The sequence below is a fragment of the Sus scrofa genome, chromosome 6 (genome assembly GCF_000003025.6).
Source record: "Sus scrofa isolate TJ Tabasco breed Duroc chromosome 6, Sscrofa11.1, whole genome shotgun sequence".
Lineage (NCBI taxonomy): Eukaryota > Metazoa > Chordata > Mammalia > Artiodactyla > Suidae > Sus > Sus scrofa.
The window spans coordinates 57,159,358-57,184,429 of NC_010448.4; the positions used below are offsets into that span (position 1 = coordinate 57,159,358).

The following is a 25,072-nucleotide window of genomic DNA, read 5'->3' on the forward strand; positions in this document are numbered from 1 at the left end:
CTTAATCCACTGAGCGAGACCAGGGATCAAACCCGAGTCCTCAAGGATACCTGTCGGGTTCTTCACCTGGGGTGAGCCACAATGGAAACTCCCCAAATCAGGATGTATCTTATCAAACGATGCACTTGAACATCCCTGAACTCCCGGACACACATGGAAACATACAATTAACTAAAATGAGAGTTATCTCTGGACATTTTATTTTTGTCTTTTTCTAGGCCGCACCACAGCCAATGGAGGTTCCCATGCTAGGGGTCTCGTGGGAGCTGTAGCTGCTGGCCTACACCACCGCCACAGCAATACACAGCATACAGTAGTTCCAGGGCCAGGGATCGAACCCGAGGCACAGCAGTGACAACACTGGATCCTTAACCTGCTGAGCCGCCAGGGAACTCCTTACCATTCTTAAATGACTATATTGCCCCAGATGTTCCATAGAGTCAGTGGAATCCCTATTGAAATTTCAATGGCAATTTTCGCAGTAACGAGAAAAAAAAAAAAAAAAAAAAAAAAAAAGTCACACTAAAATCCATAGGGCATCTCAAGGGACCCCCAAGGAGCTAAAACATTCTTGAAAAGAGGACGGAAGCTGTGACCTTTACATGTCAAAACATCTTAGAAAGTCGTCACGACGATGTAACGCTGTCATAAACAGAGATACATAAACCAAAGGAGGAAGTTAGAAGAGCAGACACAATCCTTTGAATATATGTAAGATGTACGGACCAGGGTTTCAAGATACACGAAGGGGAAAGGACAGCCTCAGGAACACGTGGCGCTGAGAAGCGAGAGAGCCACTAGCAAAGGAATGAACCAGACTGTTACCTGCAACGAAGGTAGAAAACTGTGTGTCAAGTGGTACAACCCACAGCGTGAGAAAGACAACCTCTCAGGAAGGGAGGTGATGAAAGTGACCTAAAGTATTTCCAGGAGTGCCCGTTGGGGCTCAGCGGTAACCAAGGAGGACATGGGTTCAATCCCTGGCCTCCCTCAGTGAGTTAAGGATCTGGCGTTGCCCTGAGCTGTGGCATAGGTGGCAGGCGAGGCTCGGATCCCGCGTTGCCGTGGCAGTGGTGTGGGCCGGCAGCTGCAGCTCTGTTTCAGCCCCTAGCCTGGGAGCTTCCATATGCTGCAAATGCGGCCCTAAAAACCAAAACACATAAAATATTTCCAACTGTCAGAGACTTAGATTGACTTCGTAACTTAAATTCAAGGATGGACTAAAACACCTTCTCTCACTGAACTTTCCATTCCATTCCCAATCATTAAGATTTTGAAGTCAGAGACTCACTTGTGCTTCGACTGCCCAAGAAAACGTCAGAAGACATTTCCCCTAATGGGTCTCACGTCCAGATTTTACCAGGCTTTTGTGCACATTAATTCTTGACTTCCACTGGCAGCTTCTGGAGCCTGGTTGACAGAGAGCAGACTATGCATCCAGACGGGGCCCTAATAGCACTGACACCCCATCTCCAGTCCACGGGTGTGAAGCCCAGGACGATGCCCAGGGGATGCCAAGCTCCAGGTCACTGGGTCATAAGTGGAGGGGACAGGCCCTGAGGGGAGGCCCCGGGTGACTGGGAACGGACAGTGTCGGGCAGGACACTTCAGCGTCAGACAAGATGAGTGAGGCCAAAGGAGGGCATCTCAGGAAGGACAGACGGAGAATCCCTGAGGAATTAACTTTACCTGAGAAACAGCCATTCCTGACTCCTGGCCTTCCTTCCTCCTCCTCCTCCTCCCTGCTGGGCTTCTTGCTCAGGCAACATGAGGTTTCGAAGTCAATCTTGAAAGGTGAGAAGGTTCCTAAGGTGTAAGATCCACACGCCTCCTTCCTGTGCCACAACCACACACACAAGGGAAACTTCACCATGTGCAAGAGACAGGCCTCTGCTGCCCACGGTCCCAGGAGGGACTCAGGACAGGAAACCCATAATGACCCACAAAGAAGTTTTCCCCGACTTTTCTTCAGATCGCAGTATTCTTCTGGTGAGGCCCTCACCCACACCACAGCCGTGGGCACCTCCGCTGGACCCCACAACCCCCAGCAGGTGACAGACCAGCCCTGCTCCATCCCCCGTGCAGAGCAGAGCCCCCGGCCCCTCAGCCCAGATCCCAGCCCTCAGGATTGGGAGGACGCAGAGCCTTGCTGCTCAAGGATGGATCCGGATTGGAATCACCTGGGGGGGGGCCTTAACTATTGTTGAGGCCCCACATCCACTATTCGAAGGGGACTCTCTGGTCAAAGGGCACGGAACACGTATATGCAAAACACACCAACCATCGGACGTGAAGCCTGGGTTGGGCACCACTCAGAGGGGGCGGGCCCAGGACACCTCTCATTCCTGTTTGCTTTTCCAGCTTTCTGGGCACGTAATTGATGACAAACAATGGGGTTCATACGAAGCATCTGACGGGACTGCCTGTCAGACGTTCGGATGCGTAGAGATGTTGACAGTGACAGAATTGATGCTTCCGTCGACTCACAACTACCAGCGGGCGTCTGTGTGGTGAGAATCCTTAAGTTTCACCCGCGGAGCAACTTCCACGCATACAGTAACACAGCATTAACGGCAGCGGGCACACTTCACACTAGATGGACACGGGGTACCTCTTCAGGGCACAACTGAGTGTGGGTAACCTCTGGCCGACAGCTCCCTAATTGTCACGCCACTCAGTCCCACGTAGCAAACTGCAGAGTCTACGGCGCTATGAGTTTGACATTTCGGATATCTGTCTACGCATCTTTTTCAGTCCAATAATGTCAGAAGTAACAATAATGATACTGTCAGAATGTTAGAATAATAATTTAGGGCCGACATAAATTTCTCTATCAATTCATCTGTGATCAAACATTTCGGTTCTTTAGACATCTTGTTAATGAATGATGCAGTAATGCTTATTGGAGTCCAAATGCTTCCCTCACCGTCCTGATTTTGTTTCCTCTGGATATCTAGCCAGAGGTGGGTTTCTTTTCTTTCATTTTTTTTTTTTTTTCTTTTTGGGACTGCACCTGCAGCACACGGAAGTTTCCGGGCTAGGGGTCGATTGGAGCTGCAGCGCAGGCCGACGCCACAGTCACGGCCACAGCGACACTGAATTCAAGAGGCATCTGCGGCCTTCGCTGCAGCTTGTGGCAGTGCCAGATCCTTAACCCACTAAGCAAGGCCAGGGATTAAACTTGAATCCTCACAGAGACAATGTTGGGTCCTTAACCCACTGAGCCACAACAGGAACTCCCAGAGGTAGGCTTAAACAGATTGTGCAGCTGTTCTGTTTAATTTACAGAGGATGGAGGTCCTGTCGTGGCGCAGCGGAAGCAAATCCCACTAGGAACCATGAGGTTGCAGGTTCGATCCCTGGCCTCGCTCCGTTGTCTAGAGCTGAGGCGTGGGGCACAGACTCGGCTTGGATCTGGCGTTGCTGTGGCTGTGGTGAGGCCAGCAGCGGTAGCTCTGATTAGACCCCTAGCCTGGGAATCTCTGTGTGTGGCCTTTAGGAAAAAAAAAAAAACATACAGAGGAAACTCCTATTGTGTTCACTAAGAGCCAAACCATTTACATTCCCGCTAAAAAGCAGAAGCGGTCCCTGTTCTCTCTCTCTTTCTTTTCTTTTTTTTTGGTCTTTTCAGGGCCAAACTCGCAGCATATGGAAGTTCCCAAGCTAGGGGTCAAATCAGAGCTACAGCTGCTGGCCTACACCACAGCCACAGCCACACTGGATCTGAGCCACGTCTGCGACCTACACCACAGCTTATGGCAACGCCAGATCCTTAACCCACTGAACGAGGCCAGAGATTGAACCTGCAACCTCACAGATACTGGTCTGATTCGTTTCCACTGAGCCACAATGGGAACGCCTCTTTTTTAAAACATTAAAAAAAATTTTTTTGGCCATAACTTCGGCAAATGGAAGTTCCCAGGCCAGGGATCAAACCCAAGTTGCAGTTGTGACCTACGCCAGAGCTGTAGCAACAGTGGATCCTTAACCCACTGCCCCGCAGCAGGAACGCCCTGTTCTCTATTTTGCATGTGTGTGTGTGTGTGTGTGTGTGTGAGAGAGAGAGAGAGAGAGAGAGAGAGAGAGAGAGAGAGAGAGAGAGAGAGAGAGAGAGAGAGAGAGGGAGAGAGAGTGAGTGAGTCAGGCAGGGAGAGCACAGTAGAGGAACCTGCTCTAGCTTGGCAGCAAGAAAGTAGCAGCTATAGCTTCTCAGGGGTGTGCTTCTGGGATGTGGGTCACTGTGGCATTGCCAGCCCCCTGATCTTTTTCTTTTTTTTTTTTTAAGGGCCACACCTACAGCATATGGAAGTTCCCAGGCTAGGGGTCGAATTGGAACTACAGCTGCCAGCCTACACCACAGCCACAGCAACTCAGGGTCTGGGCCAAGTCTGTGCCCTACACCACAGCCCATGGCAACACCAGATCCTTAATCCACTGAGCGAGGCCAGGGATTGAACCCACATCTTCACGGATACCAGTCAGGTTCTTAACCCCCTGAGCCACCTGGGGAACGCTGGCCTTCTGATTCTTGGAACAATCTTTCCCCACATGAAAGAACTTACTGGCTCCTCGCAAGTTCTGTCCACATACCCAGACCTAGCAGAATCTCTCTAATGAAAACATTCTGAACTTTGAAGTTTAGAACTCATAATTTCCCTTCTGTGCTCAAGCGACCTTGCAAATTCTCATAAATCCCACACAGGCTCCGTATGACTCATACCCACACTCTGTTATAAAATAGCAGAAGACATTCCAAACTCTAATAAATCATGTCTGAGGGAAAAGTACATAGGAAGACACCCGGGGAACCACGAGATGGAACACACCGTGTCTGGACTCACAGGGAGCAGGGACCAAACACTGTCATCTCAAAAAACCACACATAAAAGAAAGAGGTTTCCAATGATGCGCTTGCAGGACCCATAGGACCTCCCCAGAACCCAACTCCCTACCTCCCATGTCCTCTGCCTGCCTACTGTCTGTAGAAAAACTTTAGTCAATAAGAAATTAAAAAAAAAAACAAAACTTTAGTCAAAGAATAAATTTAGGAGTTCCGTCATGGCTCAGTGGTTAACAAATCTGACTAGGAACCATGAGGTTGCGGGTTCGATCCCTGGCCTTGCTCAGTGGGTTAAGGATCCGGCGTTGCTGTGAACTATGCTGTAGGCTGCAGACGTGGCTTGGATTCCGTGTTGCTGTGGCTCTGGTGTAGGCCTGTGGCTACAGCTCCGATTGGACCCCTAGCCTGGGAACCTTCATATGCCGCGGAAGCGGCCCAAGAAAATGCAAAACGTCAAAAAAAAAAAAAAAAAAAAAGGAAAGAAAGAAAGAATAAATGTAATGAATGAAGTGAGAAAACACAGCAAAGACAGGACAGCAGCCAAAGCGAGACAAAATAATGATAGTTTAGCCATTAAACAAAGTCAAGGTTCTTTGAGTTTCTCCTTACAGGCTCCAGAGAACATTCTGAGCCACGTGCTTTGAGCTGCGTGGCAGACACCAAAACCCCATCAGGGGGGAAGATGCTGACTACATGGTGACCAGGCTGTAGCCATGACACAAGCTGCTCCATCCTGTACCACCACAGGGACGGGCCTCCAGGAAATGAGAAAAAACAGCCCCTGGAACTGAAGATTTACTTACATAAAAGAATCAAGACGCTGGCCGGTGGCAGCTCTTGGACCCTGTCCAGCAGGACAGACAGACATCTGGGCGTCCACAGACTTGCTGCAGGAGGGTGAGTGGCTGTGCTGTGTGCAACCAAACCCCCTTCCTATCCACCCTGGGCTCTTCCTCCCCACAGTAAACCTGTTCCTTTTGTACTAGTGACGGGTAACCCAGTGGGAGAGAGGAACAGTTGGACCTCAGCCCTCCTGGTGAGCTGACTCTTTGGGGTTTGGGTTTTTTGGGGGTTTGGCCACACCCAGAGCACAGAGACATTCTGGGGCCAGGGATCAAATCCAAACCACAGCAATGACCCAAACCACAGCAATGACAATGCCAGGTCTTTTTTTTTTTTTTTTCTTTTTTTTTTCCTTTCTCTTTGTGTCTTTTGAGGGCCACACTGCAGCATATGGAAGTTCCCAGGCTAGTGGCTGAGTCGGAGCTACAGCTGCCAGCCTACACAGCAGCCACAGCCTCGCCAGATCCCAGCCACATCTGTCACCTGTACCGCAGCTCGAGGCAACACTGGATCCTTAGCCCACTGAGCAAGGCCAGGGACTGAATCTGCATCCTCATGGATGCTAGCTGGGTTCTTAACCCACTGAACCACAACAAAAACTCCAATGCAAGGTCTTTAACCTGCTGAGCCATTAGGAAACTCCAATTCTTGGTTTCTTTGGATGCTAGCATTTGGTTTCTTTGGAGGTGTCATCTGTGTTTTGTTTTTCTTGTCTTTGTGGATGGGGAATGTGCCCCTTGGGGCACACTGTAGAGAAATGTTGATTATAGCTGTGAACCTATGACTAAAGGGGAAAAAATGATTTAATACTGTGTGGCCACAATATTCTTTAGACTCTGAAGAAAACTGGCTAAGATGAAACTCTTGAAATTCCAGAATTGGCTCATTTTGCATATGCAGGTAGAGAAAGCTGGCTTGCTAAAATACTTTTTTCAGAATTCTGACCTTGAGAGAACAAAAATATTCCTAGGAGAAAGCCGGAAGTTAATTCTTATCGTGTACCTGAAATACAAACACAATCCACTCTGCCTAAGACTTCGGCTTTGGTTAATTAATGGAACTTCAAAGCAGAGGGGTAAAGGGGGGGAAAGAGGCTTTTTTTTTAAATACTCGAGTAAGTAAATTTAACTTATTCAAACTGTTATTTTTCAATTTTGCACATGCCAGGTAAACTGTCATGACACAGTGACACATGAGGCTACGATTCCCTATCCTTCCATCTGCCTGTTGTTTCTTATTAAAAGAGGGATCCTTGGAGTTCCCATCGTGGCTCAGTGGTTAACAAATCCCACTAGGAACCATGAGGTTGCAGGTTCGATCCCTGGCCTTGTTCAGTGGGTTAAGGATCTGGCGTTGCTGTGAGCTGTGGTTTAGGTTGCAGACACAGCTTGGATCCCAAGTTGCTGTGGCTCTGGTGTAAGCCAGTGGCTACAGCTCCGATTCGACCCTAGCCTGGGAACCTCCATATGCTTCGGGGAGCAGCCCAAGAAATGGCAAAAAGACAAAAAAAAAAAAAAAAAGAAAAGAGGGATCCTTGTTTGAAAAAGGTGAGGATGCAGTTCCCGTTGTGGCTCAGTGGTTAACATATCTGACTAGGATCCATGAGGACACAGGTTCGATCCCTGGCCTCGCTCAGTGGTTAAGGATCTGACATTGCTTCAAGCTATGGGGTAGGTGGCAGATGCAGCTCATGGCTGGCGTGGCTGTGGCTGTGGCGCAGGCCTGCAGCTGCAGATCCAATTCAACCCCTAGCCCGGGAACTTGCATGTGCTGCAGGTGATGCTATAAAAAGAAAAACGAAAACAAAAACAAAGAACCAGGGGTTCCCACTGTGGTGCAGCAGGACCAGCAGCATCTCTGCCGCGCCAGGGTGCAGGTTCAATCCCCAGTCCCAACAAAATAGGCCGGAGGATCCGGTGTTGCTGCCTCGTGGGTCACAACTGCACCTCAGATCTGATCCCTGGGTGGGGAACTCCATATGCTATGGGGTGACCACAAAAAAGAAAAAAAATTTAAAAAAAGAAAAGAAAAAGAATCAAAACAAAACCTATGCAACAATCATACAATTAGAGCTGTTTTACGATAAAGAGGGGAAATACAACAAAATGTATAAACTAATGTTTTACATTAAAATATTTGATTCAGGAGTTCCCGTCGTGGCACAGTGGTTAACGAATTCGACTAGGAACCATGAGGTTGCGGGTTCAGTCCCTGCCCTTGCTCAGTGGGTTAATGATCCGGCGTTGCCGTGAGCTGTGGTGTAGGCTGCAGACGCGGCTCGGATCCCACGTTGCTGTGGCTCTGGCGTAGGCCGGTGGCTACAGCTCCGATTCGACCCCTAGCCTGGGAACCTCCATATGCCGCGGGAGCAGCCCAAGAAATGGCAAAAAGACAAAAAAAAAAAAAAAAAAAAAAAAAAAAATCTGATTCATGATTATATTTTAAAATAGACCTATGAGATCTCTTCCTGTCTGGATATACATATGTCTCGTTATGATTATGTTTCTCTGTTATTGGATAATATTGTGGAGGTTGATTTGTAAGTGAGCTCTATTTAATTGGCTTAAAGGAAAATAAGTGCTAATAAATCAAACATTTCTCTTTTTTTGTCTTTTTTTTTTTTTTTTTTTTTTTTCCATTTCTAGGGCCGCACCCATGGCATATGGAGGTTCCCAGGCTAGGGGTCCAATCGGAGCTGTAGCTGCCAGCCTACACCACAGTCACAGCAACGCAGGATCCGAGCCACGTCTGCAACCTACACCACAGCTCACGGCAACGCTGAATCCTTAACCCACTGAGCAAGGCCAGGGATCGAACTGCAACCTCATGGTTCCTAGTCGGATTCATTAACCACTGCGCCACGATGGGAACTCCCTTTTTTTTTTGTATTTTTTTAATTAAAGCACAGTTCATTTACAAGGCTGTGCCAATTCCTGCTGTACAGCAAAGTGACCCAGTCATTCATAGAATATACATACATTCCTTTTCATTAGATTACCTTCCCTCACAGCCAATCCCAAGTGACTGGATACAGTTCCCTGTGTTATACCTCATTGCTTATCCATTCTAAACATAAGAGTTTGCACCGAGGAACTCCAAACTCCCAGTCCATCAAACATTTCTAAATACAAAAGAAAATAACCCAAATGAATTTCAAGTTCATGGGATGTGGAAAATATTCAATATTAAATTAATAGCTGGTCGAGTTCTCACTGGGGCACAACGGGATCAGTGGTATGTCTGCAGGGCTAGGATGCAGGTTTCATTCCTGGCCAGGCACAGTGGATTAAAGGATCCAGCACTGCTGCAGTGTGGTTAGGTTGCAAGTGTGGCTCAGATCCGATCCCTGGCCTGGGAATTCCATATGCCTTGCGACAGCCAAAAAAAAAAAGAAGAAAAAAAAAGAAAATGTTTACTAAAAGTCAATAAATTCATATTATAGCTGTTACAAAATTTGTCAGCAAGAAAATTAACTTAGTGTGATATTGTCATAAATAATAAAATAGAGCTAGGAGTTCCCGTCATGGCTCAGTGGTTAACGAATTCGACTAGGAACCATGAGGTTGCGGGTTTGATCCCTGGCCTTGCGCAGTGGGTTAGGGAACTGGCATTGCCATGAGCTGTGGTGTAGGTCGCAGACGCGGTCGGATCCTGAGTTGCTATGGCTCTGGCATAGGTGGGCGGCTACAGCTCCGATTCGACCCCTAGCCTGGGAACCTCCATATGCCGCAGAATTAGCCCTAGAAACGGCAAAAAGACAAAAAAATAATAATAATAAATAAATAAAATAAAATAGAGCTAAATGGTACAAAAAGTTTAGGTAAACACTTTAGAAATAATTATGTTTTTCCAGATTCTTATTAGCTTGAAACTTTAAAGTTTCGCCAAATTAACTTAAATGATAAAAATTCACTGGAAATGTAGGTCATTTTAAACTAAAATAAAATGCAGGAACACTGATTGCTAGACAAAACTAAATTTGTCTACTTTTGCCTTCTTAAGAAAAATAAAATTGAAATATTTATCTTTTCTTTCTACCTGATCCCTCCAGAAATTAGAAACTCTCAGGTTCCCAAAAGCCTTGTCAGATGAACAAGGAAGGTCACCTCTTGACAAATTTAAGATCTCAAAATATTTTGGGGACAAGGAGAAAACAAAAATTCACCCAAGTTTATAGAAACTGCAGCTGGAATCTGTGATAAGCCCTTGGTGAGGTTCTCCTGTCCCTGAGAGGCCTTTTAAAAGTTCAGTCTTGGGGGATCCCGTTGTGGCGCAGCGGAAATGAGTCCAACTAGGAGCCATGAGGTTGCGGGTTCGACCCCTGACCTCGCTCAGCGGGTAAAGGATCTGGCGTTGCCGTGAGCTGTGGTGTAGGTTGCAGACGCGGCTCGGATCCCACGTTGCTGTGGCTGTGGTGTAGGCTGGCAGCTGCAGCTTTGATTGGACCCCTAACCCGGGAACCTCCATATGCCGCGGGTGCGGCCCTAAAAAGCAAAAATAAATAAATAAATAAATAAATAAAAGTTCAGTCTGGGAGTTCCCACTGTGGCTCAGTTGGCTCAGTGGGCTAAGAATCTGACTAGTATCCACGAGGATGCAGGTTTGATCCCTGGCCTCACTCAGTGAGTTAAGGATACAGAATTGCCATGAGCTGTGGTATAGGCTGCAGGTGTGGCTTGGATCCTGTTTTGCTGTGGCTGTGGTGTTGGCCGGCAGCCGCAGCTCTGAATTGACCCCTAACCTGGGAACTTCTGCATGCCCCAAGTATGGTCCTAAAAAGAAAAACAAAGTGCAGTCTGAGATTCCTTATGAAAAGTTCCAAAGCAACCAATTAAAAAAGCCGATGTGATCAATTAACCAGACTTATTTTGCAAACACATTAATTTGGCCATATTTGGTAAAAATGAGGATAATTTTGGAGAGAAAAAGATTACATTTCAACAGATGTTAAATTCCAGTTTTGTTCATAGAGATCAGTACTTACTGTCTAAAACTCCTATCCCCAAATAGGTCTTTGCTGCTATGGTACATTATTGTAAAGTTTAACTGAGTTATTAAAAGATATTCTAGGAGTTCCCGGAATGGCACAGCAGAAACGAATCCGACTAGGAACCATGAAGTGCAGGTTCGATCCCTGGCCTCACTCAGTGGGTTAAGGATCCGGCATTGCCATGAGCTGTGTGTGGTGTAGTGTAGGTCGCAGATGCCGCTTGGATCTGGCGTTGCTGTGGCTCTGGCGTAGGTTAGCAGCAACAGCTCCAATTAGACCCATAGCCTGGGAACCTCCATATAACCAGAGTGCAGCCCTCAAAGACAAAAGACAAAAGACAAAAACAAACAAACAAACAAACAAACAAAAGGAGATATTCTAAGCTTGCTTCCTTTTATTTATTCATTTATTTAGGCTGTACTCAGGGCACATGCAGAAGCTTCCAGGCCAGGAATCAAAGCTGCACCACAGGAGTTCCCTTTATGGCTCAGCAGTTGACAAACCCGACTAGGATCCATGAGGTTGCAGGTTCGATCCCTGGCTTCGCTCAGTTGGTTAAGGATCCGGCGTTGCCATGAGCTGTGGTGTAGGTCACAGATGTGGCTCGGATCTTATGTTGTCGGATCTTATGTTGCTGTGGCTGTGGTGTAGACTGGCAGCTGTAGCTCCGATTCAACCTCCAGCCTGGGAACCTCCATATGCCGTGGGTGCAGCCCTAATTAGCAAAAAAAAAAAAAAGCTGAGCCACAGAAGTGACAATGCCTGATCCTAAACCCACTAGGCCACCAGGGAACTCCTCTCAGCCTGTTCTGAAGCTGATCACTGTAATTTACCTTTGGATAAAGATCAGATGCCCCATGATCTATAACTAGCAGATTATACATACTGGAAAAAGCATCATTTAAAGAACTGTCTCCCCAATGTAGATGAAAGGCCACTTATCAGGCATTCTTTTTTTTTTTTTTTTTTTGGCTGCACCCATGGCATATAGAAGTTTAGGCCAGGGACAGCAGTGACTAGAACCACAGCCATGACAACACCAGCTCCTTAACTGCTAGGCCACCAGGGAACTCCTTACCAGGTAAAGTACATCATGCACCAAGAAATTGAAGGTAATTAACTCTTAAGTACTTACTCCTCCCTTGAGAAGAGCCTTTGCTCTTCTACAGACTGGTCCATAGAAAGGACTGCTGACCCCAAACAACGTTTACACCAGGATGGGAAGAAAACAACGCCGGTGGCAGGCAGGAGACCCAAGAACGCGGACCAGGCTTGTGTGGCTACTTTAATTGGACCATGTACCAAAGGTCTGTCTCCGTGTCAAAACTGAAAATTACTGTTTGACTTCTAATCATGCTGTTGCCCAGAGTGTTTAGGGGAGGAAGATCATTTACTTGTTTTTCGTTTGTTTGTTTGTTTTTTAATGGTAGCATCTGCAACATATGGAAGTTCCCAGGCTAGGGGCTGAACTGGAGCAGCAGCTGAGGGGCAGATCGCAGCTGGCGGCAAATGCCGAAAACTGAATTGGGCAAGGCCAGGGGTTGAACCTGCATCCTCACAGAGATAACACTGGGCCCCTGACCTGCTGCGCCACATCAGGAACTCCAGAAAATCATTTTCTAAGGGATTTTTCACAGTGTATGACTGCTCCTGAGATATGCCAGTGCCCGCTGTATTTTTAAGTCTATTGCTGAACGCCTGTGTACAGTGCTAATGTGACAACTGTGTATGATAACATGGAAATTTTCTCATGCTAAGGTATGGGGGAGTCCTTCCGGCTCATACATGATTTAATTTGAGCTTTAAGCTAACTGAAACAGCCTGTTTGTGGCCTCTGAAACCTGCGCTGTACATCTGCTTTTGCCATTAAGGAGAAACGCATGAAGAAAATCAGAATAGAGTAATTGTGGTTCTGACATTCGAAATCAAGTAGGTGGCCACTGTGGGTTCAGACACATTCCTCTCTTACCAAGAACTGGCATTTTCAAAATTTTATTAGATGGAAGGGCACCACCAACTGTTCTCAAAAACAGCAGCTGTTAACAGCTGCAAGCTGCAACTTTACGGCTTCAAGGTTTCCTCATATCCCACTTTAGATACAGCCATGAAACAGCTCAAGCCATAGCCTCCCAGCAAAAGACACCAGATTTTTCCGCCAGAAGAATATTAGCTAATAAAGCTGCCTTACATTATAGTTTGGCATTAAAAAAAAAAAAAAAAAAGAAAAGAAAAAAACAGAGACCAATAGCTCCTGCTATGTATAATTAATACCCTGGGACAAGTTAAAACGCATATATAAAATACTTCAAAAGGCTACTTGGTTACTGAATAGTTGTAAAAAAGCAACATTCCAGGACTTACTTTCCTGGTTGCTGTCTGAAATAGAAAGACTCTTTTGAGAAAAGCTATAAGGGTGTATTTGATCATGAACCTCAATATAACATGTCCACTACTTTTTCAATGTTTGTCCAGGTGCTGTAACAACATAACCAAAAAGAGAAGTAACGACACTATGGTATAAAATAGATGATGAACGAGAACCTACTGCGTAGCACAGGAAAATCTACTCAATAGTTTTCGATAACCTATATGGGGAAAAAAGAATGGATATATCTGTATGGATGACTGATTCCTTTTGCTGTACGTCCAAAGCTAACACGACATTTGTTAAGCCAACTAAACGCCAATACAACTTTAAAAATAAAAATAAAAAGTAAAAAGGATACAAACGTTCAGGTAGGCAAGGTGAGTAAATTCTGGAGATCTATACACGGCATGGAGACTACAGGTAAATATACTGTCTTGTATACTTGACAGGGGCTAAGAGGGTAGATCTTAAGTGTTCTCACAGCACACACAAAAAAAGAAGAAAATGATCAATAAGACCAGGTAGGAGTTCCCGTCGTGGCGCAGTGGTTAACGAATCTGACTAGGAACCATGAGGTTGCGGTTCGATCCCTGGCCTTGCTCAGTGGGTTAAGGATCCGGCGTTGCCGTGAGCTGTGGTGTAGGTTGCAGATGCGGCTCGGATCCCGCATTGCTGTGACTGTGGCGTAGGCTGGCGGCTACAGCTCCGATGAGACCCCTAGCCTGGGAACCTCCATATGCCGCGGGCGCGGCCCAAGAAATGGCAAAAAAAAAAAAAAAAAAAAAAAAGGCCGGGTAAGGGATACGCTAACTAGCTTATGATAATCTTTCACAATATGAAAACATATATGAAACATTAAGTTGTATTCGTTAAATAGGTAAAAGGTTTTACAGTCAATTCTACTTCAATAAAGCTCTTAAAAGGAAAAAAGAAAGACAAGCAGTGTTTTCAGGATACAAAATACTGTTGCGAGGCTTGGAACTAGAGATTACTTCCAGTTCTGCCCATTTGCTGAATCGAGGCAGGATGACACCTCATTGCAGCAGGAAGCGGCCGGGACAGTCTATGTCCTGTTCCTTCAAAGAGTTAGATGAAGGTAAAACAGAAATGGTAGGCGTTCCCTGGTGGCCTAGCAGTTAAGGATCTGGCATTGCCACGGCTGTGGCTCGGGTCCCTGCTGTGGCGTGGGTTCGATCCCTGGCCCCAGGAACTTTCACATGCCGTGGGCACAGCCAGAAACGAACACACAAACAAACCAGAAATGGTAACGAAGATGGAGTGCCTCTGCCAGGTTTATGATTTAGCTCTCCATCCAAAACGTGGCTCCCTTTCCTCGAGACTGAGGAGTCAAAAAACGGGGAGAAACTGTAACCAAGCAGGACCTTAGGGGACCTTCCCAGAAGAGGCCCTCCTCCATGTCCTGCGCCTGCCTTTTGTCTGCAGAAAAACTTTACTCAGGAAGCGGGATGGACTGGGAACCTGGGGTTAACAGATGCCAACTATTGCCTTTGGAGTGGATAAGCAATGAGATCCCGCTGTGTCGCCCTGGGAACTCTGCCTAGTCACTTGTGATGGAACATGATGGAGGATAATTCGAGAAAAAGAATATATACATGTACATGTGACTGGGTCACCTTGCTGTACAGTAGAAATCTGACAGAACGCAGTAAACCAGCTATAATGGAAAAAATAAAAGTCATTTTAAAAAACAAGCAATTTTAGCACAAATTAAAAAAAAAAAAGGAAAACTTTATCCAAAGAATACAGTTCATCAGAGAAGGGAGAAAATTCGGAAAGGACAACACTCAAGCCAGACAAAATAGTTTGTTTTGTTTTTTGGTTTTTTTTTTTTTTGCCTTTTCTTGGGCTGCTCCCTCGGCATATGGAGGTTCCCAGGCTAGGGGCCCAATCGGAGCTGTAGCCACCGGCCTACACCACAGTCACAGCCACAGCAATTCGGGATCCGAGCCGTATCTGCAACCTACACCACAGCTCATGGCAACACTGGATCCTTCACCCACTGAGCAAGGCCAGGGATCGAACCCGCAAGCTCAGGGTTCCTAGTCGGATTCGTTAACCACTGCACCACGATGGGAACTCCAAAATAATAATTGTTCAGCCATTAAACAAAGTCAAGGAAGGACCTTTAGTTTCTCCGCAAGGGCTGTGACATCCTGAGCCATGTCCTTTGAGCCATTTGGCAGCGGCTGAAATCCTCGCCAGGTGGAAGACGTTAATTCCATTTCGCCCACAAGCACATGGACCCCAGACCAACAGGAACCAGAAGGTTGGTGCTGACCCCTGACAGCCTCACCACCCAGCCACCCCAAGTATGTCCGTGAGCTGATCACACCCCCCATAAGGCCACTCCCTCAAAGTGGCCAGGGAGTTGGGGCCTTTTAAGCACCAACCCCTGGACTCCTGGCTTGGTGCCTGCCACAAACGCACTTTCCTTCACCCCAACCTGCTGTCAGTGGATTGGCTTTACCGCATGCAGCCAAGGGGATTCAAGTTTGGTACAGTAACAAACCCGACATCTCCCGGGCAAACGCCCCAAATCCTCTTTTGCGTCTTTCTCAGTGGATCTGAAATTTTCTTCATCTGTAACCTAAAATGCTAAAAACAAACAAACAAACACCAGAGGGAACCCACAAAATGGTCTCTGAAATTGTTCCTATGTTACTACTCCATATTACTACTCAAACTGCATATGATTCTTTTTTTTTTTTTTTTTTTTTTTTTCTCTTTTTAGGGCCACATCCGAGGCATATGGAAGTTCCCAGACTAGCGGTCGAATCGGAGCTACAGCTGCTGGCCTACACCAGAGCCACAGCAACGTGGGATCTGAGCCACATCTGCAGTCTACACCACAGCTCATGGCAACGCTAGATCCCCGACCCACTGAGTGAGGCCAGGGATCCACATCCTCATGGACACTAGTTGGTTTTGTTTCCGCTGAGTCCCGGCGGGAACTCCCTGCATGATGATTCTTGACCTGCCAAAACACCTGAGAAAGGTCAGCAGTGGAAGGGATGCTGTGGGGCACCCCTTTGATCTGTCACCTAAAGACAAAGCACTCATCTTCCAACACCCAAAGATCCCTATGGGCTCAGCTCAGGCCACACTTTTAACAGCACTGGAAGAAAATGCCTTTTTTTTTTTTTTTTGGTCTTTTCTGGGGCCGCGCCCACCGCATATGGAGTTTCCCAGGCTAGGGGTCTAATCACAGCTGTAGCCACCGGCCTATGCCAGAGCCACAACAACACCAGATCTGAGCCGAGTCTATGACCTATACCACAGCTCATGGCAATGCCGGATCCTTGACCCACTGAGCAAGGCCAGGGACTGAACCCGAAACCTCATGGTTCCTAGTTGGATTCATTAACCACTGAGCCACGACGGGAACTCCAGGAAAATGCTTTTCTTTGCCTACATCTACTGCCTTCATTCCTTCTTGGGTTGGATCATGAAATACCCAATGAAACCAACGCACAGAAATCTCAGGATCATCAGTTCTGTCCCAGGGAACCCAGGCCATGACACTGAGGCACCCCAAGCCATGCAATTCTCCCCCAACTACACAGAAACGCAACTCCAGGTGCTCCGGCCAGAACTGGGACATCGCTTGCTGCCAGGTCCACACACCCCTTGAGCCTCCATATGTCCTTCACTGGGCTCATCTCGATGCCCGCACCTGCTGCCCCCTCCAGGCTCCCCTCCAATTCCCCCATTTCTCTACCTCTCCTCCATGCGTTCACGGGCCACCAGGGCCAAAAGGCACCAGGACTACTCAGCAAAGGAATCTCAGTAAGAATAGTCAGAAGCTGCCACCCAAAGGACATTGAGCATTCAGCATGAAGGTTAAGGAGTCGGCGCTCCTGGGAAAACTTACAGCAACCTGGGACGTGATGGAGTGCCGTTACAAAGGCATTTCAATTCAGTGGTGAAGTCTCCAATTGAGAGGGTCCCCAGTTTTCTTGTCTCCTGTTCTCTCCACGCACAGGCAATAAAGACACCCTAGTTCTTTGAGGGGAGACGCCTTCATGCCCCCCGCCCCGAGGTTCCAGACTTCTGCCCTCCCTTAGCACAGCGAAATCACCACCCCTGACTGTGAGCAGATGGATGGCTGGAAGGCAAGAGCTCCCGTCCAAGGAAGGAACTGGTCCCTGGGTGTGCACAGCCTGGAACCCCTGGGGTTACAGCAGAGCAGTGACACAGCAGATTAAACATAGGGACACCTCAGCGCACTGCAGGTGGACACCAGTTCGGCAGGGGTTTTTATTTTATTTTTTGTCTTTTTGCCACTTCTTGGGCCGCTCTCGCGGCATATGGAGGTTCCCAGGCTAGGGGTCGAATCGGAGCCATAGCCACCAGCCTATGCCAGAGCCACAGCAATACCACATCCGAGCCACATCTGCAACCTACACCACAGCTCACGGCAACACGGATCTTTAACCCACTGAGTGAGGCCAGGGATCCTAGTCGGATTCCTTAACCACTGAGCCACGACGGGAACTCTATCGGTAGGGGTTTTTAGGACTCCCTATGTCTTCTGGCTCTCATTTTTGAGTAATTAAGTAGCCACATGGGTAAGGCTCCATTACAGCTGAAAGGTCCAAAACAAATGTGGGAGCCTCCTCATCACCTACCCTGGTCCCTTGACGCTCCCTGAGGATGACTCAGCCCAACCACAGTCCCAGCATCGAAACACGTCCCCACAGTGAGATGCTGCAGTGACCCTGGGAGGAAGACAGATGCTGTGAGCCCGTCAAGGAAGGGAAAACAGGAAGACTCCAAATCAATGGAAAAGAGAATTTCTTTCTTTTTCTTCCTTCCTTTTTTCTCCACACCCACAGCATGTGGAAGTTTGGGGGGCAGGAACTGAACCTAACCGGTCACAGCAGTGACAAAGTGGCTACAGGGACAACGTTGGATCCTTAACCTGCTGCTCCACAAAGGAACTCTGAAAACGGAATTTTTTTTTTGCTTTTTAGGGTCACACCTGCAGCACATGGAGGTTCCCAGGCTAGCGGTCAGATCAGAGCTACAGCTGCCAGCCTGCACTGCAGCCACAGCAACGCAGGATCTGAGCTGCGCCTGTGACCTACACCACAGTTCGTGGCTCAGCAGGTAACGAGCATCCGTGAGGACGTAGGTTTGATCCCTGGCCCCGCTCAGTGGGTTAAGGATCCGGCGTTGCCGTGAGCTGTGGTGTAGGTCGCAGCTAGCATCCGTGAGGACGTAGGTTTGATCCCTGGCCCCGCTCAGTGGGTTAAGGATCCGGCGTTGCCGTGAGCTGTGGTGTAGGTCGCAGACTCAACTCGGATCCCGAGTGGCTATGGCTGTTGTGTAGGCCAACGGCTGCAGCTCTGATTTGCCCCTAGCCTGGGAACTTCCAGATGCCACAGGTGTGGCCCTAAAAAGCAAAAAAAAAGAAAGAAAATTCCATCTTGCCACAGGTGCAAACCGCCCGGCAAAATCATTGACATCTTTATCAAGTACCATCAAAATAGTCTAAAATTATTTACTAATTACCAAAGAACTTGCCCAAAACATAAGATAAAGTGGAGACAGGAGGCAGGCCTCAAACAAACCTTAAACACTAAAAGAAGTATTTTGTAAATTTTTTCTTGTAAAATTCTGAGGTGAAAGTTAAAAAAAACTGAGAATATATGATATTAACTGCATGAGTTGATTATACAAGACCACCAACGCTTATGTCAGAAGTTTACAATCACTTATAGGGAAGCAGAAATGAAACGAAACCAAGATTTATTCCAAGCAACAAGAAGAATTAAATGTAAAAAAATGAGACAGAAAAAAGTGAATCCACCAGAAACGCGTTTAATGTTCCTTCAAAGAGGCCTCACCTAGAGACAGAGGCAGTCATTTCTTGCCCCAGGCTCCTCGTCCTTGTCCTCTCTCCCAGGTCAGGAAAAAGGAAAGGGGGGGTGACCGCAGACTGTCTTGAGTCAAGTCACTGCCCTCTGGCTGACTAGGGGACTGGAAGTGGAAGTTAGCCTCTCATACAAGCAACTGCAAAAGGCCAAAGCCTCATGGCAAGGTTTGCAATGCTCATCCTCATCTGCCTAATTGAAGCCAACAAATTTTAAGTTTACTGCATTCTGTGGAGTTCCCGTCGTGGGTCAGTGGTTAATGAATCTGACTAGGAGCCATGAGGTTGTGGGTTCGATCCCTGGCCTCCCTCAGTGGGTTAAGGGTCTGGCGTTGGCGTGAGCTGTGGTGTAGGTCACAGATGCTGCTCAGATCTGGTGTGGCTGTGGCTGTGGTGTAGGCTGGCCACTACAGCTCTGACTGGACCCCTAGCCTGGGAACCTCCATATGCCGAGGGTGTGGACCTCAAACACAAATAAATTAATTAATTAACTGACTACATTCTAAAGCCGCAAATCAAACATCACAACTTAAATCACCCACATCCAAACATCCCACCACCCTCCCGGATCCAGTCTCCCCTCTACCTGCACTACTATGTGTTTCCACGTCATCCTGCTTATCCGGCTCCCTATTTCATCTGTCTCTTTTTGTTTCCCTCTGCTCTCCTGTTGACTCTGCCCTCCTCTCGATTCCTTCCCTCACTCCTGTCCTGCCCCACTCTGCATCTTGTTCCCCTCTTTTTTAATGATTAAAAACTAAAGCATAGTTGATGGAGTTCTCGTCGTGGCGCAGCAGAAACAAGTCTGACTACAAACCATGAGGTTGCGGGTTCGATTCCTGGCCTTGCTCAGTGGGTTAAGGGTTAAGGACCCCGAGTTGCGGTGAGCTGTGGTGTAGGCTGCAGATGAGGTGATTCGAGTTGCTATGGCTGTGGCGCATGCCAGGGCTACAGCTTCGACTCAACTGTTAGCCTGGGAACCTCCATATGTGGAGGTGCGGCCCTAAAAAAAAAAAAATTTTTTTTAAATAAAAATAATGCTGCTTTCCACTAACCTTTCTCATTGTCCTAAATCTCTGTATATTTCTGCCCCTTCTCCCAACTCTGCTCTCTCTCTGAGTTAGAGGCTGCATTCCCTCCCTCCCCACTCACTCTGGCCCGCCAGTGGCCATGCTTCCTGCCTGCTCTCTTTCTGCCTTTGCTTGGAGTGTCACCCCAAGACATGAAGCTCTGAAGCCCACGGTTCCACCTTCTATCCTCTCCCCCAACTCTGGGTGAGGGGCCTCATCGCTGTTGCGGCCCCGCTGCCCCTTCTACCGCTTCCCCCTTGTCCTTCTCCAATCCCGGCAAATGATTCATCTGCTACTTTTTTTTTTTTTTCTTTTTTGTCTTTTGCGGCCTATGGAGGTTCCCAGGCTAGGGGTAGAATCCGAGCTGTAGCTGGCAGTCTACAGCACAGCCACAGCAACGCGGGATCGGAGCCGCGTCTGCGACCCACTGAGCGAGGTCAGGGATCGAACCCTCAACATTCAGGTTCGTTAACCGGGTTCGTTAACCACTGAGCCACAACAGGAACTCCATGATCCACCTGCTACTTCCAAGACTTAATCTCTTTCATGTTACTGTCCTCTATGTCCCCATAGGTTCATCATCATTCATTCCTCCTCTTGGTCGCTTTCTGTCTTTGCTTCTCTGGATCCCCCTTGCTCACACCTTTACAGAGATGGAGACTGAATAAAATCCCCCGCCTACTGGAAAAGCACATTTTCCAGGGGGTGGGATTTAAGCCTGAAGATTTTGGGTGCAGAGGTCAACCCCCCCACCCCGCGCGCGCGCCGCAGGATGCGGGGAAGGGCTGACGACGCAGGGGAGACCTGCGGGGCAGAAGGACCGGCCTGAGGGGACGCGAGGACAGAGGGGCTGCAGGGAGGGTGTCTCCGGAGAGGGCGGGTTCCCGAATCCCAGGACCAGGGGGAGGATGCGGCCTCTCCAGGAGCGGGGCGACCGGCGCTGCCCCCAGGGGCGGGGTACACGGACCCTCCTCGCCGAAGAGGACTTTCCAGGGAGATAGTAAACGGTTTTATGAAGACAAACGACAGGAAAGGTGGCATCTACGTGGACCGAAGGCAGAAAAACCAAGGGCTCCGGGAGCAGGCACAGAGCGATTGCAAAACCAACGGGAATACCCGACCTGTAGCGGCGACGTCTGGATTTGTTTGGGAAGAGGGGCGGGAGCTGGCTTTTTCGAACCGTGGCGGCCCCCACACCCTGAGGAAGGAGTACAGGAGACCGCGAATCACAGATTTGTGCGAGAAAGGAGAAACTTACCCCCTGCAGCGTGACCTTCACTCCCCGCTTCCGGTTCCCTAAGAAACTGCGCAGGCGCAGAGTTAGGGGGCGGGGCCTGGGGGAAGGATCCCGAGAGGGCGGGGCGGGGCGGGGCCTCGGGGCTCCGAGAGCCCAGGGAAGGGGCACCGGGCCTGAGTTGAGGTTGCTTCCCGGTGCCTCGGAAGTGATGATTCTGTTACTGTTTGGACCGTTAGCATACTTGGTTGAGTTTTCTTTTATTGGCTTCACTCGGGGCATAAGGAGGTTCCCTGGCCAGGGGTTGGATGCGAGCCGCAGCTGCCACCTACGCTGGGCTGGGGATGGAACCCAAGCCTCCGTAGGGACCCCAGCCCCTGCAGTCAAATTCGTAATTCACTGCGCCACAGCAGAACTCCAAGAACAGTTTTAAGGTAAAAGCTTTCGGTTGTGTGGGCCCCTGCTCGGAATGCTTTCAATAAAAAGCTGTGGTTTGGGGGTTTGGTTTTTTTTTTGTTGTTTTTTTTTTTTTTTGGCAGGCTCACAGCCTGTGTTCCCGGGCCAGAGATCACACCTGCGCTGCAGCTGTGGCAACGCTGGATCGTTAACCCGCTGCATCACAGGCAACGTGCAATAAAGAGCTGTTTTTGCCTGGCTGGTGGTTCCTAGGTCCCGCTCCTGAGGTTGGAGCAATTCAGTGATTGGAAACGTGGGTCGCCAGGTGGCTGCTGTGGGGAGGTCTTTGGATCTGGGAACATTTCCTGCCAGCAGCACTAATTAAAGCAGTGTGAGGAAACAAGAGCTGGGCTTGTCTCTTTTACAAGCTAGAATGAGAAATATAAAAATTCTCCCCGAGCAGAATGGGCCATTTCATACCGACATCCTACAGAACAGCTGTTTCATTTCTATTCCTCTTTCACCCAGAGGAAAAGCTCAAAACTGCTCAGTTCCAGAGACTTGGGGACAAAACATGGGGTCTGAGACTGGAGGACAAAGGCATGTGATAATATCCCTCACTAACCATAATTTTCAAAAGAGCAGTACATTCAAAAAACATTGTTGTAAGTTGCAGTTTTTCACTGTTCCTTTTGCTCAAGTTTTATTTGCCTTTTAAACCCACCCAGTTTTATTTAGATGTACTTGACACACATTGTTGGGTGAGTTTAAGTGGCACAGGGAAAGGACTAGTTACCGCATAAGTCTAGTTAGCATGTCATCATATAGAGGCAATCAAAAGCAAAAAAAAAAAAAAAAAAAAAAAAAAAGGAAAGTGTTTCTTTTACGAGAACTGCATTATTCATTAAAATACTTGCTCTATTCCACGCTTACCTTTAATAACTTTCAGAGAAACTTGTTTATGGAATTATGGTTAAATAAAAATAACTAAACATAATGCAATTTCAGATAGATGGCATGTAATTAGAAAGTTTCACTTTTAATTTTCAAATCATAATGCATTTTAAGCTCTGTGTTTTCTATTTCTGAAAGTTCAGTCCAGCTTGGATAACAGAGCCTGGAAAATATACAGCTTTCAGAAGACACTGAGATTTACTTTGCTCTAAAGAATAATTAAGCTGCAATATTTCTTTTTTGGGGGGGGAATATCTTGCGTGTGTGCGTGTGTGTGTGTGTGTGTGTGTGTGTGTGTGTGTGTGTTTGTGTGTGTGAATTTAAGCAGGCCAATATTCACAGCAAGGACCTCATCTGCATCTCCTCCCAGGCCCCACAAGTCTCCACAGCAAACACCTACCCGGCTTGCTACACACCACTGTCCAGGTAGAGGAGATAAGACGCTGATGTTCAGCATCGCCCCCAAGGAAACAAAGAGAAGGTGAGGCAGGGTGGGGTGGCGAATCAGCTGGTGTGTCTGAGCCCTGGCAACCCCACCACCCTCTCTGCTGGGGCTCACATTCAGTTTGGGGAGGTGCTTATTCTTAGGCCCATCTCCCACCGTGGCCACCCTCAGGCCACACCAGCTGTCGTCATGAGGTTCTTCCCCCCGGCTGAAAGTGATTTTGATGGACTCAAGGTTATAGCTGCTACTTTGCTGGGGGAAGAGAAGTCTGTTTCTTTTTTTTTTTTTTTCGTCTTTTTGCCATTTCTAGGGCCGGTCCTGCGACACATGGAGGTTCCCAGGCTAGGGGTCGAATCGGAGCTGTGGCCACCTGCCTACGCCAGAGCCACAGCAACGCGGGATTCGAGCTGCGTCTGTGACCTACACCACAGCTCACGGCAACGCCGGATCGTTAACCCACTGAGCAAGGGCAGCGACCGAACCCGCAACCTCATGGTTCCAAGTCGGATTCGTTAACCACTGTGTCACGACGGGAACTCCAAGAGAAGTCTGTTTCTGCTTGTTTTTTGCTTTTTAGGGTGGCACCTTCGGCGTATGGAAGTTCCCAGGCTAGGGGTCGAATTGGAGCTGCAGCTGCTGGCCACAGCCACGGCCACAGCCACGTGGGATCTGAGCCTTGCCTGCACCCTACACCATAGGTCACAGCAACGCCAGATTCTTAACTGACTGAGTGAGGCCAGGGATCAAACCTGCATCCTCATGGTTACTAGTCAGATACTGCTGAGGCACAATGGGAACCCCAAAGGGTGCTCTTTGTGTGCATAGAAAGTAGGTGTCAAGTGGGTTAAGGATCTGGCATTGTCACTGCTGTGTAGTGGATTCTATCCCTGACCCTGGAACTTCCACATGCTGGAGGCCCCCCAAAGCAGGTGCTCCAGTGTGAGCCCTACTCTATCCCCAAACCCAGCTGCACTGCCCTCTCAGCAGGCTGGCTTCACCCTCCCAAGGGACCAATGTTTATTCCCCCTGTTATTTTGGGGGAGGTGGGAAGGCAAAGGGGGATTTTTGTACAAGCCTTTTCTCTTGCAATCAAGCTTTCAAAACAACAAGGCTTGACGTTCCTTGGCGGCTCAGCAGGTAAAGGATCTGGCGTTGTCATTGCTGTGGCATGTGTTTGATCACTGGCCCAGGTACTTACACCATGTGTCTCGGGCATGGCCAAACATAAAACAGCCAGTCTCAGAAGAGGATGAGAACGGCTCAGCGGGTTAAGAACCCAACTAGTATCCACGAGGACATGGGTTCCATCCCTGGTCCCGCTCAGTGGGTTAAGGATCCAGTTGTTGCTGCTAGTTGCTGCTAGCTGCAGTGTAGGCCACATATGCAGCTCCGATCTGGCATTTTGTAGCCGTGGCAAAGGCCAGCAGCTGCAGCTCCAAACCTACCGCTAGCCTGGGAACTTCCATATACCCTGGGTGAAGCCAATAAAAGACCAAAAGAAAAAAAAAGTGGTATCAGAGTTCCCGTTGTGGCACAGCAGAAATGAATCCAACCAGTGGAATCCATGAGGACACAGGTTCAATCCCTGGCTTCGCTCAGTGGGTTAAGGATCTGGTGTTGCTGAGAGCTGTGGTGCAGGTCGCAGATGCGGCTTGGACCCCACATTGCTCTGGCTGTGGTCTAGGCTGGGAGCTACAGCTGCGCTTCAACCCCTAACCTGGGAACTTTGATATGTCTTGGGTGGCGGCCCGAAAAAAACAAACAAACAAACAAAAAGTGGTCTCCAAAATCATGCACTATCTGTGGCCCTTCCATGTATATTTTCATAACACCAGCTCAGCCTCCGCTAATAGGCTGTGAGAACACTACAAATGATGACTGCAAGGAAACCCAGGGAAGGGAGTTGTGTAACAGAGAAGCATGGAACACCTTCGCATTTGCTGGCTGCACACCCGCATATACGCAGTGCAGAGGCACTGTGCGTGAAGAATCCGAAAGAGCAGTGAGGAGTTTGCTGGTGGCACAGAGGGTTGAGG

At 48.2% G+C, this 25,072-nt stretch overlaps 1 protein-coding gene across 6 annotated transcripts in view; it reads right to left on the bottom strand.

The window, feature by feature from the left end:
- Positions 1 to 25,072, bottom strand: part of LOC110261288 (zinc finger protein 836-like) — an 89,439-nt gene that overhangs the window by 15,301 nt on the left and 49,066 nt on the right. The window contains exons 1-2 of one of the 6 annotated variants that reach the window (XM_021097250.1): positions 21,266 to 21,338; positions 1,690 to 1,835 (exon numbers count right to left, since the gene is read on the bottom strand). The exons of 3 other annotated variants lie outside the window; for them this stretch is intronic. The gene's annotated coding sequence lies outside the window, so the exon portion shown is untranslated. 2 more of the 6 variants (XM_021097251.1, XM_021097252.1) reach the window with 2 other exon arrangements.